Source organism: Myxine glutinosa, chromosome 11 (genome assembly GCF_964187855.1).
Source record: "Myxine glutinosa chromosome 11, kmMyxGlut1.1, whole genome shotgun sequence".
Taxonomy (NCBI): Eukaryota; Metazoa; Chordata; class Myxini; order Myxiniformes; family Myxinidae; genus Myxine; species Myxine glutinosa.
The window spans coordinates 18,288,394-18,307,280 of record NC_136271.1 but is presented as its reverse complement, the minus strand read 5'-3'; the positions used below and the strand labels follow the sequence as shown (position 1 = coordinate 18,307,280).

The 18,887-nt window shown below is 40.7% G+C and overlaps 1 protein-coding gene across 2 annotated transcripts in view; it reads right to left on the bottom strand.

Moving 5' to 3' along the window:
* The window catches only part of LOC137436462 (hyaluronidase-2), an 89,013-nt gene that overhangs the window by 53,499 nt on the left and 16,627 nt on the right, over positions 1-18,887 (bottom strand). The window contains exon 3 of one of the 2 annotated variants that reach the window (XM_078786449.1): positions 12,553-12,645. The exons of the other annotated variant lie outside the window; for it this stretch is intronic. The gene's annotated coding sequence lies outside the window, so the exon portion shown is untranslated. The remainder of the gene's footprint in view (positions 1-12,552; positions 12,646-18,887) is intronic. 2 annotated transcript variants of the gene reach the window in all.

The following is an 18,887-nucleotide window of genomic DNA, read 5'->3' as shown; positions in this document are numbered from 1 at the left end:
CCAAATTCCATATTCGCAACAATACATACATACATACATATATACATACATACATAGTGATACATACATACATATATACATACATACATAGTGATACATACATACATACATACATACATATATACATACATACATACATAGTGATACATACATACATACATACATATATACATACATACATAGTGATACATACATACATACATACATATATACATACATACATAGTGATACATACATACATACATACATATATACATACATACATAGTGATACATACATACATACATATATACATACATACATAGTGATACATACATACATACATACATATATACATACATACATAGTGATACATACATACATACATATATACATACATACATAGTGATACATACATACATACATACATATATACATACATACATAGTGATACATACATACATACATACATACATATATACATACATACATAGTGATACATACATACATACATACATACATATATACATACATACATAGTGATACATACATACATACATACATATATACATACATACATAGTGATACATACATACATACATATATACATACATAGTGATACATACATACATACATCCAGACAGACAAACACTGTTCCAGACGGCATTGCCCTACGGGCTACGCAGTAAATATGGAGGCCTCACCACTGGGATACGGTCAACTGTTCTTTTCTAAAAGGTGAACGAGTCATCGAAGAAAGAACTACAGTGGAACCAGTAACCCAACAACTCAGGTCGGACTCTCTCTCAAAGTGACCATAATATGCAAATACGAACCCCGACTCATTCATTCCCTCAGCCTCCCATTCCCCTCCATCTTTCAGCTCCAACATGATCTTGAGGGGTAAGAAATCCAAGGAAAGTGAGCGTCACACGGAGGTTACAAAGAGTAAGTTTTACAAGCCTCGTCATCGGCCACGCTCTGCCTGTTTGCAGGAGGACAGGGAGGGCTCCCTCGGGCCCTCGGGCGGTGCCCAGGCCTAGTCTCCGCCACCCTGGCGACCAACATCCGGGGGAAGGAAGGCCGCTTATCCCAAATACAGTCACTCCGAGTCAACATCTATCTTATCATAGTCACATTCCCCAATAAAGGTGAACCTCTGTTTTCATCCAAAAAAAACACACAGGTATTTTGTGCAGCTACCTTTACCAAGGGAGTGAAAAACTCCGTTAACACTAACAGATTGACTGGCATCTGCCACCTGTTAAAACCTTGTGAGATCCATTCCTAGATCGAGATGAAAGAGATCAAGATTCATCTTCCAAAACCTGCTGCTCCATTTAATCTGGAGATAAGGGGAGATCAATCGAAAAAGAACATGTGATGAAGCAATCAATTGGGATCATCCTCTTGAGTGTTCCTGGCGGAATGAAGAGCTCCGATTGATCTGGATCTCCGAAGTTCAAATCCCATTAGTGGGTTCACTTGTTTCGTTGTGTCCAAATATCCTTGTAATTCGTGTTTGAGTACAATGATGCCTCCCAATGACCCAGGCTTGGGTTTAACATGTGGCGTGTTCAAAACTGCTTGGAATAAAACGCGTTAATCGAACAAACACCATCTTTTAATTTCTGATTACATGAAGTGTGTGAGTGTAATATACACACACACACACACACACACACATATATGCTCGAGTTATGCACACTCATATGTGTATGTATGTATATAGTTATGTATATGTATGTATGTCCCTTCGTTTTCTCTCGACCAAGCTATAAACTGTCATCCTGGTGTTTCATCAATATGTGTGCTGTCTCTCTGATGGACTCTCCCCGATGTGTGTGTGTGTGTGTGTGTGTGTGTGTGTGTGTGTGTGTGTGTGTGTGTGTGTGTGTGTGTGTGTGTGTATTACCCTATGACATGACACTGACGTCATGCATATAAGTTATACCAACACATCACCTCCAAACTAGGAGGCATCCGCGTGGTACTCAAGTCTTTGCAGACTGAGATTAAAGCTCTATGGTCACAAATAGACAAAGGTAGAGATGTCGATCTAGATTTCACCCTCATTATGGGCCTTATGAGGCCTGCCTTTTTTATAATAAAAAAGGTAAAAAAGCAAACATTTAAACAGCCTTGGACGTGCACCTTGACCCCACGGCCAAGGCACACCGTCTATCAAGGCTGTCTCATTGGCATACACATGCACCTCAACCCAAAGGCTGAAGCACATGGTCATTCAAAACACATGCATCCTGACCCCGAAGGGCCAGAACGCATGGTCATACAATTGTACCACTCCTCCATATGAGTGAGTCCCCACAACCTCAACACCATGTCGTCCCGACGAGGCCTTATTTTCCCTCATCAGGACAACATACTGAAAACTGTTTGTTTATTTGTGACCAATCCAAGCCATTAATATACACAGGTTGAACCCCCTAACTTGACTGGGAAGCAAGGCACAGATCGAGTCTCACCCCAGCAATTGCTGCACAACCTGTTAGGCAACCAACAACCAACTAACAGGTTGAGATACTGTTAAAAAATACAGAAGAAATAATTTCTTTCCATCCTTACACCCAAACCGACTTGTGAAACAAAAGATCAGCCGAAATGTAACAGTAAAATGGAACCCCTGTGGTTCAGGTTTCGGTACTAGAATCGGGTTTCCTAGCTCCTCAAAACTGAAAATGACCACCTTTTACATTCAGCACAATCTTTATTTAGCAGAGAAAATAGCAAGTTAAGAATTCACAATGTGCAACGAGGAGATACACACCCTTGCACGTACGTACTATGGTATCGCTTCATTACGAGCCACCATTAAAGCCTCCGCCGCGCCCTGCAATTACACCCCCAGGGGTTATTTCCAGCCGCCGACCGAGCCGAAGCATCGAGTCAGCGACCGTAACGCCGGGGCACAGACGCCCTTTTGTCTCGGCAAGGCCGAGCGGCCAATGGTCGTGCACGTTCCTTCAGACAACCCCACTGTCACTCAACGCACAAGGCTTGAGCAATGATGGAAAAACCGTCAAGGTGCTGGCTTTAGGCCAACGACACGAGGGACATTCAAAAGGTTCTACAAGATAGATACTCCCCCTGTGGTTCAGGTTTCAGTACTAGAATAGGGTTTCCTCAAGAACCTCTAGAACCCCCAGAGAATAAAAGAATGTATAAAAACCACACATTTTCTACGATTTACTTTTCAATACATAAAGATATGTGATTCGTAAGAAAAATGTTCTTACTAATTATATACAATGGACACAAACACCAAGAAGCCTGTGTGACTCAGACTATTGTGAGTACTCGATGTTGTTGGTAGAACTTTGTGAACGCAACACCTAATATTTCATCTCCTTTGTCATTGCATCAGCAGTCGCATTAGACTTTTACAAACCCTTACCCGTTATTAATTTTACATTTATTTAACTGCATCAACGGAAGGAGGAACATGTTTGGATAACGTACGTCTGTCAAGGAAGTTAAAAGTTTTTGTGCTGTTGGCCATCCTCAAGCCATGGTTAAGGGTAACGAGTACGGACACAAATGGCACATCAAATGGCAAGCTTGCAAACTCGATCTTACAGCTCCCCAAAGTACATATCTGTACAAACCGTGGCTTCGCCCCCACCTAAACGTGCACGTGGGGCCAATGAGAGGTCAAAATAAGCCCTTTGGGGTCGCCAATACATCACGTGGCCGTAAAAAGACCGACTGTGAGTGAATGGCATTTAGCTTTGGATTTGTCTGGAAACGCCAGTGTACGTCACTATTTAACCTGTACTTGTACAGATCAACGAGTAAAATGCGACCAGAGAGGCCTAACAAGGTGTTCTTTAATAATAATGTTGTTGTATAGCCCCGGACAGTTCTGTCGAACAAGCCCGTGGCACGGAGATAGCCAAACGATCTCCTGGGAGCGACCAAAAGATACCCCACATCCAGGATGGTGTACCCTTGCCTTCACAAAGTCAGGGCCATGATAGAGTTAGAGAGAGGGAGAGAGAGAGAGGGAAAGAGAAAGAGAAAGAGAAAGCAAAAGAGAGAGAGAGAAAAAGACAGAGAGAAAGCCAAGAGGGAAAGGGCCGGTCCATGGGGGCCGATTGGCACTCTGACCGTGACCGCGCTGCGCTGACGAATCTGGGCAGCGGAAGAATGGGGAAGATGGGGGTACAACCACCGCGAAGAGGCATCCCCGATAGTTGGTCTACGAATGTTCATTAATGCACAAGTTGTTCTCTATCATGGTTAGAGTGTCCACTCTGAGTCTAGGTTCTAGGTTTGAACCTCTAGCGAGTCGTACCAAGGACTAAAAATGGTGCGTGCTGCTTCTTCACTTGACACTCAGCATTTAAAATGGACGTAGCACGGACGAACAAATGTAGGTTGGCAATAACATCTCAGGTTATGATAGGGCTTATTTACCTCCTGCATCACCGAAGTTCCTGGTCAGGGAACTCACATTCATAAGGATTAACGACCTCAAGGTAAATGTTATGAGGACCGCTCATAGGATTCTATGAACGAGGTGCTCACAGGTGTCCAAGTCAGGCCAAAGTTTTTTTGTTGTTGTTTTTTTACTTTCGATATGTCTATAAATCTATAATATAACTAGAAAGCCACTCGGTAGAGTGCATACCTCCGCCAGGCTGAACAGTTTACATTGTGTATCCACTGATAGGCCAGATCTGGATTCGGACCTGAATCAAAATCGAATCGGCTTGTTCTTGCCATCTAACCAACTCATCCACCTAGTTTTGTCATCAGTCCACAACCTTTTTAATATTATGCGATATATCGTTTTTGCCCCGATCTGTTAATGGTGAAGAATCACTTTAAAAATTAAAACATTGTCGTATCCGGTTCCGGAATCAGATGTTCACCAAAATCGAATCGATTCGTTCTTGTCACACCCAACCAGTCCACCAAGTTCCGTCCGAATCCGTCCATCACATTTTGAAATTGAATGATATATGTCGTTTTTGGCCCTATCACTCAATGGTGAAGAATCCCTTTTAAAAAATTCTCGGATCCGGATCCGGATTCGAATCTTCACCAAAATTGATTCAGTTCTTCCTGGTCACACACCTAACACTCTCCACCAAATATCGTCCGATTCTGTCCATAACTTTGAGATATCCTGTTCACAAACAGACGGGGGTGAAAACATAACCTCCACGCACCTTCGGTGGCGGAGGTAATTAGCATTGAGAAACATTTATTAACAAGAAAGAGCAATCAGAGATTGCAAAACCCTCGCCAGGATGTATTTTCAGTGGTTTTTAAAGGCTTTTGTGTTAAAACAAATATGGCGGCCGAACCACGTGACCGATGACGTCATCATTATTTATTTTTTTCTCCACTAATATATTCCTACATGATGCTCAAGAAATTTCATCTTGATAGGATGAAGTTTTGTACTTGTCGAACTATTACGTCATAATGACGGCACCTATGACATCATCATTAACATATTTTATTCCCCATGGAGAGTTCTTTACAATGAGCCATGTCTCAATTTTTTCTATTCAGTACTTTCGGAGATATAGAGGTGCAAACTTTTTCGGTTTTTCCAAAATTGTGGCAAAGCATGTGACCTATGACGTCATAATTATCATTTTTTTAAATGCTACAGGTGGAGTTGCACCTATGGTGAAAATTTCCTGTCAATCGGACCAACGGTTGCAGAGAAAATCATATTTATTCTGTGCGGACAAACAGACAAACAAACAGACAAACAGGCAAACAAACAAACGGACTCAAATGCAATACCCTCTCCTCAAGTGAGGATAAATATATGAATTATTGTATTTTGAAAAATAGAAAATGGCGTTTTTGGCCGACAGGGCAACTTTCCCCCATCTTAATCTACCAAATTCCGAATTTGACTATTTCATCACAACGCAAGGAATCACCTCTAAAGAGAAACGGACATGACCCAAAAGGTCGGTGCGGAGCCCCAAAACAAACGATGAATTTTGCGGAACCTCAAGAACCACATTCATATCAGAACTGCCACAATGAATGTCTCTCATCGACACTGTCTCTCATGGTCCCTGTCCCACTCTCTCTCATTGACAGCACCCATGAAGCAGTCAGTGAGTGTATGAAAAGCAGTTTGGACTCCATGATCACACGTTAACATTAAGGCTTTCAGGTAAAGCATCATGGCCTGTCACCAACAGGTACCATGCATTGTCTATACTGAAACCGAGGTCATATTGAAGGTAACAAAGCCAATTGAACAGATTGTTTTTTGAAACGACCGTTTCATTCTGGTACCAGGAGACAAATATATTTCATACTATTCCTCCTGGAGAGTGGAATGCTGTTGCCTCAAGGAGGGTTGCCATTGGGGACGGGTTCTGCTTTGACGGTCTAACGCACCCCAAAGACACTCGATAGCACCGATATCTGGAAACGGTTTAAGGAGCCTGACATGGACTTCACATCAGGCAGAGCAGATGCCACGTTGTTCAAACCGATCCTGCACAACACAAGCCTGATGGATGACAGCATTAACAACACAAAACATTCCATAATGGTCTGGACGCGCGAGTTGTCCGAACACTCGAACGTAGTTGGTCCTGATCCAGAGATATCTTTTTGTATGCAAGAGCTTTGAAGTGAGATGGAAGGCCCAAAACCGTGCCGGCTGAACAGCCACTCCATTATTCTCCAATACCAGCGACCTGAACAGTCATCGCGATCCATCAGTGGCCCAGCGGTTTATGAGGTTTCCACCAAGCAAATAAATATGTCGAAGGGACAAAGGCTCAGGTCAAACGATTTGACCAATAAGGAAGGTCTTCAACACTCAGTCCCAGTTGAAGAAAAATGTAGGGTCGCAATTTCGGAGCACGGCCTTTGTCGATACGACGGAAGTGTTGGCTGGATGTGGTTCCTTGCTAGATTTCTATTTCCAGTGGCACACACTTATTTTGTGATTGAATGTAAACTTCCTTTGAGCAGATTTGTTGATTTGTTGTTGATTTGAAGATTTGTTGGACCTCACAACTCTTTTCTATAGATTCAGAGTCCATGCGTGCAGGTATGAAAATACAAAGCGGAATGCTTATAATAATCACTCTCAATAACCCTAACCCTAACCCTAACCCTAACCCTAACCCTACCCTAATAACCCTAACCCTACCCTAACCCTAATATGGGTTTATTCCCACAAAAGTCAAGTTGAATCACCTGCCCCTTTTGTGTCTTCTTTTATTTTTGTTCTAACGAATTACCTTCACCGCCGAAGGTGGACGGAGGTTATTTTCACCTCGGTATATTTGGCTGCCTGTGAACAAGATATCTCAACAAAAAGTTATGGATGAATTCTGATGAAACTTGGTGGACAGGTTTGGGACATGACAATGACAAGGAGGAAATGATTCGATTTTGGTGAAGATCTCGATCCGAATACCAGAATTTCTTCAGTGAATTTTCACCATTGAGAGATAGGGCCAAAAACTATATACTGTATAGGACTATACCTCAAGAAGGTGTGGATGGATTCGGCCAACACCTGGTGAACACGTTGGGTGTGTGCCAAGGACGAATTGATTCGACTTTGGTGAAGATCCAGATCCGGATACGAGAGTTTTTTTTATATTTTTACCTTCGCCAAGGCACAGAACAGATCAGGACACCACATAACAAAGGAAACAGCAGGAGACAGGGGAAAAGGCAACAGTAGAGCGGAGGGAGAAAGTCGATGGAGATGGACAAACAAGGGATGCAGGTAACAATGAGGGGTAGTGGAGAACATAAGGGGAGAGCAAGATGGATACATAAGCAAAGTTTTAGGAGGGGTGGGGATGGTTTAACAGGTGTAGAAAATGTCATGGATTTAAATGGAGGATGACTTGAGATGGTGGTGAACAGCTGTCTTGAAGACCTGGAGGGAAGAATGAGATTGAAGAGAGTATATATAGTAGGTGGTTCCACAGATGGGAAAAAGAGGAATAAAAGAGAGGAGGTGAGCAGTACTTCCGGATTTAAACAGTTTCACGAGGAGGGGGTTGTACGTGGATCGCGTGCATCTTGCAGATACCTGGGGTGACAAAGCACGGAGAGGGCAGAGGGTGCAAGGGTAAATCTGGTGGATGAATACAGAGAGACCACCGAAAGTAGTTGATGGTGAAGCGATAGGCTCAAAGACTCAACTCCATCGCGAGAGATTCAAATGATCTTGAAAGCCTTGGTTTCCACGGCGTCAAGCTGAGCAAGATGTGAGGCAGGGGAGCCAGCCCAGATGGGAGAACAGTACTCCATCAAGCTGCGGATTAAGGCCTTTTAGGAGGATAGGAGCTCAGGTGTGCCAAGGAAAGACTTTGAATGATGGAGGAAGCCCAGTCGGTGTCTAGCTTTAGAAGCAAACTTTGAAATGTGGCTTGCCCAAGAGAGATCATGGCGAAGAGCAAGACCCATGAGTTTGAGTGACTGAACCTCTTTGAGAGGGTTGTTGAGAAAGTAGATGAGGTGGAAGCGGAGGGGAAGTCGCAGCCTGAGGTACTCCTCGGGTGTTGGAGGTGTAAGAGCAGTACACAGGGGGGGGGGGGGGGGGAATTGAGTTTTTGATGTACAGTGCATGTCTGTCCGCCACCAGGACAGGGTTCAGGTCGATCAAAGCAGAGGAAACAATAGCCAAGGAGATACACTAAGGAGTCAGGGATGACCTGTGGGAGTAAGGAGTCTGTTAAACAGATGTCTGGCTTATCAGCAGCAGTCTGTATTGAGAGATCTGTCATGTTGTAATGGAGGCCCTGGATGTTTGAGGTCCACGCAGTTCGCGATAGGGGGAGAGGAGCTGCTGATAGGAAGTAGGGATATGGAAAGGAGCAAGGAGAGGGTGCAAGGTGGGGAGAAGTGGAGAGTAGGGGGGGGGGGGAAGGCTGGAGGAGGAAGGACGAGGGGGGAGCATATGGGGGGAATGGTCTGCCATGGAGGGTTTTGGAACCATGAAAGGGGAAGCATTTGTCATGTGCACACAGCCTTTGCAAAATTGACGCCTCAGGATTCCCAGACTGGATGACCTGCGACAGACTCCCTGGGTGTGGTGGTGGTGGTGAGAACATTTTTGGTTGGAGGCATGGGGGAATATCGGCTGCAAATGAAAAAGGTTCAGGAGTGAGGAGGTTTTGGGAAACAAGACTTGGGAGAGAAAAGGAAGAAATTTTGAAGAAGAAGAACAATGAATGGGTTATTCCTGATGGAATAATATGCAGAGCAAGGCAATGTTTTAATGATGTGAAGAGGGTTTAAGGAAGAGAAACATTTTATTCAGTTTGGGGAAATTGCAAAGATGGGATAGGAAAATGAGATTGGAGATTGGATTTTTCCAATGTTGTTGGTTGTTGGGGTTTTTCCCCCCCAAGTGAAGAAGGTTAGATATTTTAATCAATTTTTTGAGGGAGGAGGGTAAGTGGATTGAGCCGAGGGATCAGTAGGAACAATAGATGGAATAAAAGGAGTAAAACAATGGAGAGCAAGCACATTGAACTATGCTTAAAGCAGGCAGGCCCCGACTTAACTGGGGGGTGGGGGCGGGAGGTGACGGGGGTGTGGAGGGGGGAAATATTTAAACAATTCAACACAGCAGGATATGGTTTGGGACAGAAAAACTGACAAAGCACGAATAGCAAAACAGAAATGAAAACGAAACATTAAAAACACAACGTAAATGGTACGGGGAACTTAGCTTATAAGAACAGGTAGGAGAGAGCGCTGATCAGTCGTCCATGTGCGCCGATCCCAAACTGGAAGTCAAATGTTTTCACTCCAGTTGTATGTTTGTCTGTGAGCAGGATATCTCAAAAAGTTAGACAGATTCGGACAGAATTTGGTGGATAGGTTGGGTGTCTGAAAAGGACAAATTGATTCGATTTTGGTGAAGATCCGGATTCGGATCTGGATTTTTGAGAATTTCTTAACTGATTCTTCACCATTGAGTGATTGCGCCAAAACCGATATATAGTACGATATGTCAAGAAGTTGTGCACAGATTCAGACGAAACTTGGTGGACAGTTTGGGTGTATGACAAAGACGAATCAATTCAATCTTGATGAAGATCCGGATATGAGACTTTTTAAAATTCGTCGAGTGATTTTTCACCATTGGGTGATGGGGTCAAAAAACGATACATATCATGATATTTCAAAAAGTTGTGGACAGATAACAAAACTTTGTGGATGAGTTGGGTAGGTAACCAGAACCAGTCGATTAACTTTTGGTGTGTGACAAGGACGGATAGTCCGGATGCAGATCTGACCGATCAGTGGAATACAAATTGTAAAATGTTCAACCTGGCGGAGGTATGCGCTCTACCAAGTGCCATTCTAGATTACACATGTGTCAAGTGACATAAATTACCATGGTGTATCAAACATATGAATACGGTACCAAGTGTTCGTCTCCTTTTTTTTTGTCGTTGTACCCTTTTGCATGTTGCCCTCGTATTGGTTTTATTTTTTCCTGCAACAAAAATTATCTTAGAATTCCAACGTATTTTGTTCTCATTCCACTTCGCATTTTTCCGCTCGACAATGCAATATTACAAACATTTTGGAATGCATGTTCCCAATTGGGAAATATTTATTATTTTTGGTCTCATCAGTTCCTTTCATCCAGCTCCCCTGACACTGATTTGACAATTTGGTCCGTGGTTTATTACTTAACTAGCAGAGTACCCACCCTACAGGCGATTTTGGTCCAGGCATACAACACGTTCTTCTCACGCGTACCTTTATTTGGGCGGTGTATAGGCAACTAACAACAGCCTCAATTGCTCCTGAAAATAAAAATAAAAACCCGTGTTACGTACATCAAGCGAAAACATGCATACTGCTTATAATTCAAAACACCTCACTGCACTGGAAAACGTGGGCACAGGAATACTGTACATACTGTAAAGGGTGAGTACTTGTAATACCCTCTCCCACCTGGAGGCGGCGCCACACGATACACATTTACATAGAGAATTTTCCCCTTCCTCAAGACCACCGGCAAAGATAAAACACCCCTATACACTAATTGTGGTCATGCTGATCCTATGTAGCAAGTCTGGATGTAATTGGCCCAGAACTGCATGATGAGTAGCACGGCAAACAAACATCGGTCCATGAATTATAGTGAGGATTCACTCATTCATTCATTGGTGTGCAGCACATATATAGAGGCTGATTGCATATAATTGCATGACTGTGCCGTTGATGCAGTGTCGCCTGTCAGTTAAGGCACGAATTTGCAGTTTGCTCAGGGTGCCGGAGATAATTCGCCGACTCTTTATGAAAGACAATGTGCGATCGGTGCTGGCAGACGAGTCCTCCGGCTAAAGATCCTTTCAATGGATGGCACACACCTTGACGAATCTCCCTTTATGGGAAACATCACAACTTTTACAATCGATATATGAATGGTGTTACAAGAAGCCTTACATCACAACATTGCATCACATGGGCAGTGGCAGCTTCTTTTCTCCTGTTTATCCTCCACCAACGTATGCTGAAACTTTTTATAGGAGCACTAAATGACCCAGCATATCCGTCTTCCTTTCCACGACAAACGTCTTTCTGACAAGCAAGTTCCCTCTTCCTGCCAAACCCCATTCTACTTACTCCATCTCTGCCTTCCTCACCCTTCCTGCCTTCCTTATCTCCCCTGGCTCCAATCCACTCCCAAGTTTTTGTCCAAACGTAATACCTCAAAGTTTTGCAAAATTTTCCCACCACTACGAAAAGCGGTGATGCAACGAGCATGAACAGAATTTCAAAAATTATTAGATTTAAACCAGACCAACAGGACAAAGTGCAAAGAGAACACACAAGCACAAATGACATGGTCGAACCGTGTAGAGGTGTAAAAGAAGGATTCACCACAAACTGTGTAAAAGGAGGATTCAGAGCAAACTGTATAAAATAAGGATTCACAACAAAGTGTGTAAAAGAAGGATTCCCAACAAACTCTGTAAAAGAAGGATTCACAGCAAACTGTATAAAATAAGAATTCACAACAAACTGTGTAAAAGAAGGATTCACAACAAACTCTGTAAAAGAAGGATTCACCACAAACTCTGTAAAAGAAGGATTCACAGCAAACTGTATAAAATAAGAATTCACAACAAACTGTGTAAAAGAAGGATTCACCACAAACTCTGTAAAAGAAGGATTCACAGCAAACTGTGTAAAAGAAGGATTCACTATAAACTGTGTAAAAGAAGAATTCACAGCAAACTGTGTAAAAGAAGGATTCACAGCAAACTGTGTAAAAGAAGGATTCACAGCAAACTGTGTAAAAGAAGGATTCACTATAAACTGTGTAAAAGAAGAATTCACAGCAAACTGTGTAAAAGAAGGATTCACCACAAACTCTGTAAAAGAAGGATTGACAGCAAACTGTGTAAAAGAAGGATTCACTATAAACTGTGTAAAAGAAGAATTCACAGCAAACTGTGTAAAAGAAGGATTCACCACAAATTGTGTAAATTAAGGATTCACAGCAAACTGTGTAAAAGAAGGATTCACAGCAAACTGTGTAAAAGAAGGATTCACCACAAATTGTACCTCGTCCAGTTGTGTTTGTGCAGGACCTGCGGTATTCCAAAGAGACTGCAATTCCAGTCGTCATTATCACCAACACTTGGGAATCATTGTGTCCTATGGAGCAACATTCCGAAAAGGGGAATGTCTTGATCGTTCTTTGTTCTCATTGTAATTGTTTTATTGTTATGTACGGATAATGTTAAATAGATGTCATTGGGAGTCTTTATGCACGAATTTCATTGAGATTTGGCAGGAAAAACAAAATAAAAACTATCCTTTTACCATTGGTTTGATCACTGTACCTGAACAATCCCATAAAATCACCTTTCATTTCCTAATAACACTACCCAGATACCATGAAGGAGGATTATAAAATCACTCTACCTGAACAATCCTATAAAATCACCTTTCATTTCCTAATACCACGACCCAGATACCATGAAGGAGGATTATAAAATCACTCTACCTGAACAATCCTATAAAATCACCTTTCATTTCCTAATAACACCACCCAGATACCATGAAGGAGGATTATAAAATCACTCTACCTGAACAATCCCATAAAATCACCTTTCATTTCCTAATAACACTACCCAGATACCATGAAGGAGGATTATAAAATCACTCTACCTGAACAATCCTATAAAATCACCTTTCATTTCCTAATAACACTACCCAGATACCATGAAGGAGGATTATAAAATCACTCTACCTGAACAATCCTATAAAATCACCTTTCATTTCCTAATAACACTACCCAGATACCATGAAGGAGGATTATAAAATCACTCTACCTGAACAATCCTATAAAATCACCTTTCATTTCCTAATAACACCACCCAGATACCATGAAGGAGGATTATAAAATCACTCTACCTGAACAATCCTATAAAATCACCTTTCATTTCCTAATAACACCACCCAGATACCACGAAGGAGGATTATAAAATCAATCTACCTGAACAATCCTATAAAATCACCTTCATTTCCTAATAACACTACCCAGATACCATGAAGGAGGATTATAAAATCACTCTACCTGAACAATCCTATAAAATCACCTTTCATTTCCTAATAACACTACCCAGATACCATGAAGGAGGCTTATAAAATCACTCTACCTGAACAATCCTATAAAATCACCTTTCATTTCCTAATAACACTACCCAGATACCATGAAGGAGGATTATAAAATCACTCTACCTGAACAATCCTATAAAATCACCTTTCATTTCCTAATAACACCACCCAGATACCATGAAGGAGGATTATAAAATCACTCTACCTGAACAATCCTATAAAATCACCTTTCATTTCCTAATAACACTACCCAGATACCATGAAGGAGGATTATAAAATCACTCTACCTGAACAATCCTATAAAATCACCTTTCATTTCCTAATAACACCACCCAGATACCATGAAGGAGGATTATAAAATCACTCTACCTGAACAATCCTATAAAATCACCTTCATTTCCGAATAACACTACCCAGAAACCATGAAGAAGGATTATAAAATCACTCTACCTGAACAATCCCACAAAATCACCTTTCATTTCCTAATAACACTACCCAGATACCATGAAGGAGGATTATAAAATCACTCTACCTGAACAATCCTATAAAATCACCTTCATTTCCTAATAACACTACCCAGATACCATGAAGGAGGATTATAAAATCACTCTACCTGAACAATCCTATAAAATCACCTTCATTTCCTAATAACACTACCCAGATACCATGAAGGAGGATTATAAAATCACTCTACCTGAACAATCCTATAAAATCACCTTCATTTCCTAATAACACTACCCAGATACCATGAAGGAGGATTATAAAATCACTCTACCTGAACAATCCTATAAAATCACCTTCATTTCCTAATAACACTACCCAGATACCATGAAGGAGGATTATAAAATCACTCTACCTCAACAATCCTATAAAATCACCTTTCATTTCCTAATAACACTACCCAGATACCATGAAGGAGGATTATAAAATCACTCTACCTGAACAATCCTATAAAATCACCTTCATTTCCTAATAACACTACCCAGATACCATGAAGGAGGATTATAAAATCACTCTACCTGAACAATCCTATAAAATCACCTTTCATTTCCTAATAACACTACCCAGATACCATGAAGGAGGATTATAAAATCACTCTACCTGAACAATCCTATAAAATCACCTTTCATTTCCTAATAACACTACCCAGATACCATGAAGGAGGATTATAAAATCACTCTACCTGAACAATCCTATAAAATCACCTTCATTTCCTAATAACACCTCCCAGATACCATGAAGGAGGATTATAAAATCACTCTACCTGAACAATCCTATAAAATCACCTTTCATTTCCGAATAACACTACCCAGATACCATGAAGGAGGATTATAAAATCACTCTACCTGAACAATCCTATAAAATCACCTTCATTTCCTAATAACACCACCCAGATACCATGAAGGAGGATTATAAAATCACCCTACCTGAACAATCCTATAAAATCACCTTTCATTTCCGAATAACACCACCCAGATACCATGAAGGAGGATTATAAAATCACTCTACCTGAACAATCCTATAAAATCACCTTTCATTTCCGAATAACACTACCCAGATACCATGAAGGAGGATTATAAAATCACTCTACCTGAACAATCCTATAAAATCACCTTCATTTCCTAATAACACTACCCAGATACCATGAAGGAGGATTATAAAATCACTCTACCTGAACAATCCTATAAAATCAGCTTCATTTCCTAATAACACCACCCAGATACCATGAAGGAGGATTATAAAATCACTCTACCTGAATAATCCTATAAAATCACCTTCATTTCCTAATAACACTACCCAGATACCATGAAGGAGGATTTTAAAATCACTCTACCTGAACAATCCTATAAAATCACCTTCATTTCCTAATAACACGATGCAGATACCATGAAGGAGGATTTCAAAATCACTCTACCTGAAAAATCCTATAAAATCACCTTTCATTTCCTAATAACACCACCCAGATACCATGAAGGAGGATTATAAAATCACTCTACCTGAACAATCCTATAAAATCACCTTTCATTTCCTAATAACACTACCCAGATACCATGAAGGAGGATTATAAAATCACTCTACCTGAACAATCCTATAAAATCACCTTCATTTCCTAATAACACCACCCAGATACCATGAAGGAGGATTATAAAATCACTCTACCTGAACAATCCTATAAAATCACCTTCATTTCCTAATAACACTACCCAGATACCATGAAGGAGGATTATAAAATCACTCTACCTGAACAATCCTATAAAATCACCTTTCATTTCCTAATAACACGATGCAGATATCATGAAGGAGGATTATAAATTCACTCTACCTGAACAATCCTATAAAATCACCTTCATTTCCTAATAACACCACCCAGATACCATGAAGGAGGATTATAAAATCAATCTACCTGAACAATCCTATAAAATCACCTTCATTTCCTAATAACACTACCCAGATACCATGAAGGAGGATTATAAAATCAATCTACCTGAACAATCCTATAAAATCACCTTTCATTTCCTAATAACACCACCCAGATACCATGAAGGAGGATTATAAAATCACTCTACCTGAACAATCCTATAAAATCACCTTTCATTTCCTAATAACACTACCCAGATACCATGAAGGAGGATTATAAAATCACTCTACCTGAACAATCCTATAAAATCACCTTCATTTCCTGAATAATACCACCCAGATACCATGAAGGAGGATTATAAAATCACTCTACCTGAACAATCCTATAAAATCACCTTCATTTCCTAATAACACTACCCAGATACCATGAAGGAGGATTATAAAATCACTCTACCTGAACAATCCTATAAAATCACCTTCATTTCCTGATAACACTACCCAGATACCATGAAGGAGGATTATAAAATCACTCTACCTGAACAATCCTATAAAATCACCTTCATTTCCTAATAACACTACCCAGATACCATGAAGGAGGATTATAAAATCACACTACCTGAACAATCATATAAAATCACCTTTCATTTCCTAATAACACTACCCAGATACCATGAAGGAGGATTATAAAATCAATCTACCTGAACAATCCTATAAAATCACCTTCATTTCCTAATAACCCTACCCAGATACCATGAAGGAGGATTATAAAATCACTCTACCTGAACAATCCTATAAAATCACCTTTCATTTCCTAATAACACTACCCAGATACCATGAAGGAGGCTAATAAATTCACTCTACCTGAACAATCCTATAAAATCACCTTCTTTTCCTAATAACACTACCCAGATACCATGAAGGATTATAAAATCACTCTACCTGAACAATCCTATAAAATCACCTTTCATTTCCTAATAACACTACCCAGATACCATGAAGGAGGATCATACATTCACTCTACCTGAACAATCCTATAAAAACACCTTTCATTTCCTAATAACACTACCCAGATACCATGAAGGAGGATTATAAAATCACACTACCTGAACAAACCTATAAAATCACCTTTCATTTCCTAATAACACTACCCAGATACCATGAAGGAGGATTATAAAATCACTCTACCTGAACAATCCTATAAAATCACCTTCATCTATCTATAATTCCACTAATCTCTGTCTGTGTGTGTGTATGCGACCGCTGTTTCTCGACAACTACCGGTCCGATATACTTGAAACTTGCCAGGTATATTGCTGGGGACCCGAGGATGTGCCTTTTCAAGGTTTCATATTAATCGGACAATTACTTACCGAGCTATGTCCAAAAAACGATTCGACCAATCAGAGAGCAGCGAGCTATCGCGTGTGCCGAACGTGGCGAACACACTCTGCCTCGGACGGCACATTTGAGAGCGTATTCATTTATTTCACGTTGGCAAACTATGTTGGCGTTAAACAATGTTTTAAAACTAATTAAAACTACTTTGCGATTCATCGTAACTGCGATTCGTAACTGCCGTTCGCTTTGGCTTTGCGAATGGACCAAACCATTTCATGTAAATAGAGGGGGGGGATTGTCACCGTACTCGCAAGCCGTTCGCTTTGGACCAAACCATTTCATGTAAATAGAGGGGGGGGATATAATTTTAGATATATATATAGTACGGGCATGCCCTAGTCTATCTATAATTCCAGTAATCTCTGTGTGTGTGTATGCGACCGCTGTTTCTCGACAACTACCGGTCCGATATACTTTAAACTTGCCAGGTATATTGCTGGGGACCCGAGGATGTGCCTTTTCAAGGTTTCATATTAATCGGACAATTACTTACCGAGCTATGTCCAAAAAACGATTCAACCAATCAGAGAGCAGCGAGCTATCGCGTGTGCCGAACGTGGCGAACACACTCTGCCTCGGACGGCACATTTGAGAGCGTATTCATTTATTTCACGTTGGCAAACTATGTTGCCGTTAAACTATGTTTTAAAACTAATTAAAACTATTTTGCGATTCATCGTAACTGCGATTCGTAACTGCCGTTCGCTTTGGCTTTGCGAATGGACCAAACCATTTCATGTAAATAGAGGGGGGGGATTGTCACCGTACTCGCAAGCCGTTCGCTTTGGACCAAACCATTTCATGTAAATAGAGGGGGGGGATATAATTTTAGATATAGATATAGTACGGGCATGCCCTAGTTTCCTAATAACACTACCCAGATACCATGAAGGAGGATTATAAAATCACGCTACCTGAACAATCCTATAAAATCACCTTCATTTCCTAATAACACCACCCAGATACCATGAAGGAGGATTATAAAATCACTCTACCTGAACAATCCTATAAAATCACCTTTCATTTCCTAATAACACTACCCAGATACCATGAAGGAGGATTATAAAATCACGCTACCTGAACAATCCTATAAAATCACCTTCATTTCCTAATAACACCACCCAGATACCATGAAGGAGGATTATAAATTCACTCTACCTGAACAATCCTCTAAAAACACCTTTCATTTCCTAATAACACTACCCAGATACCATGAAGGAGGATTATAAAATCACTCTACCTGAACAATCCTATAAAATCACCTTTCATTTCCTAATAACACTACCCAGATACCATGAAGGAGGATTATAAAATCACTCTACCTGAACAATCCTATAAAATCACCTTCATTTCCTAATAACACTACCCAGATACCATGAAGGAGGATTATAAAATCACGCTACCTGAACAATCCTATAAAATCACCTTCATTTCCTAATAACACCACCCAGATACCATGAAGGAGGATTATAAAATCACTCTACCTGAACAATCCTATAAAAACACCTTTCATTTCCTAA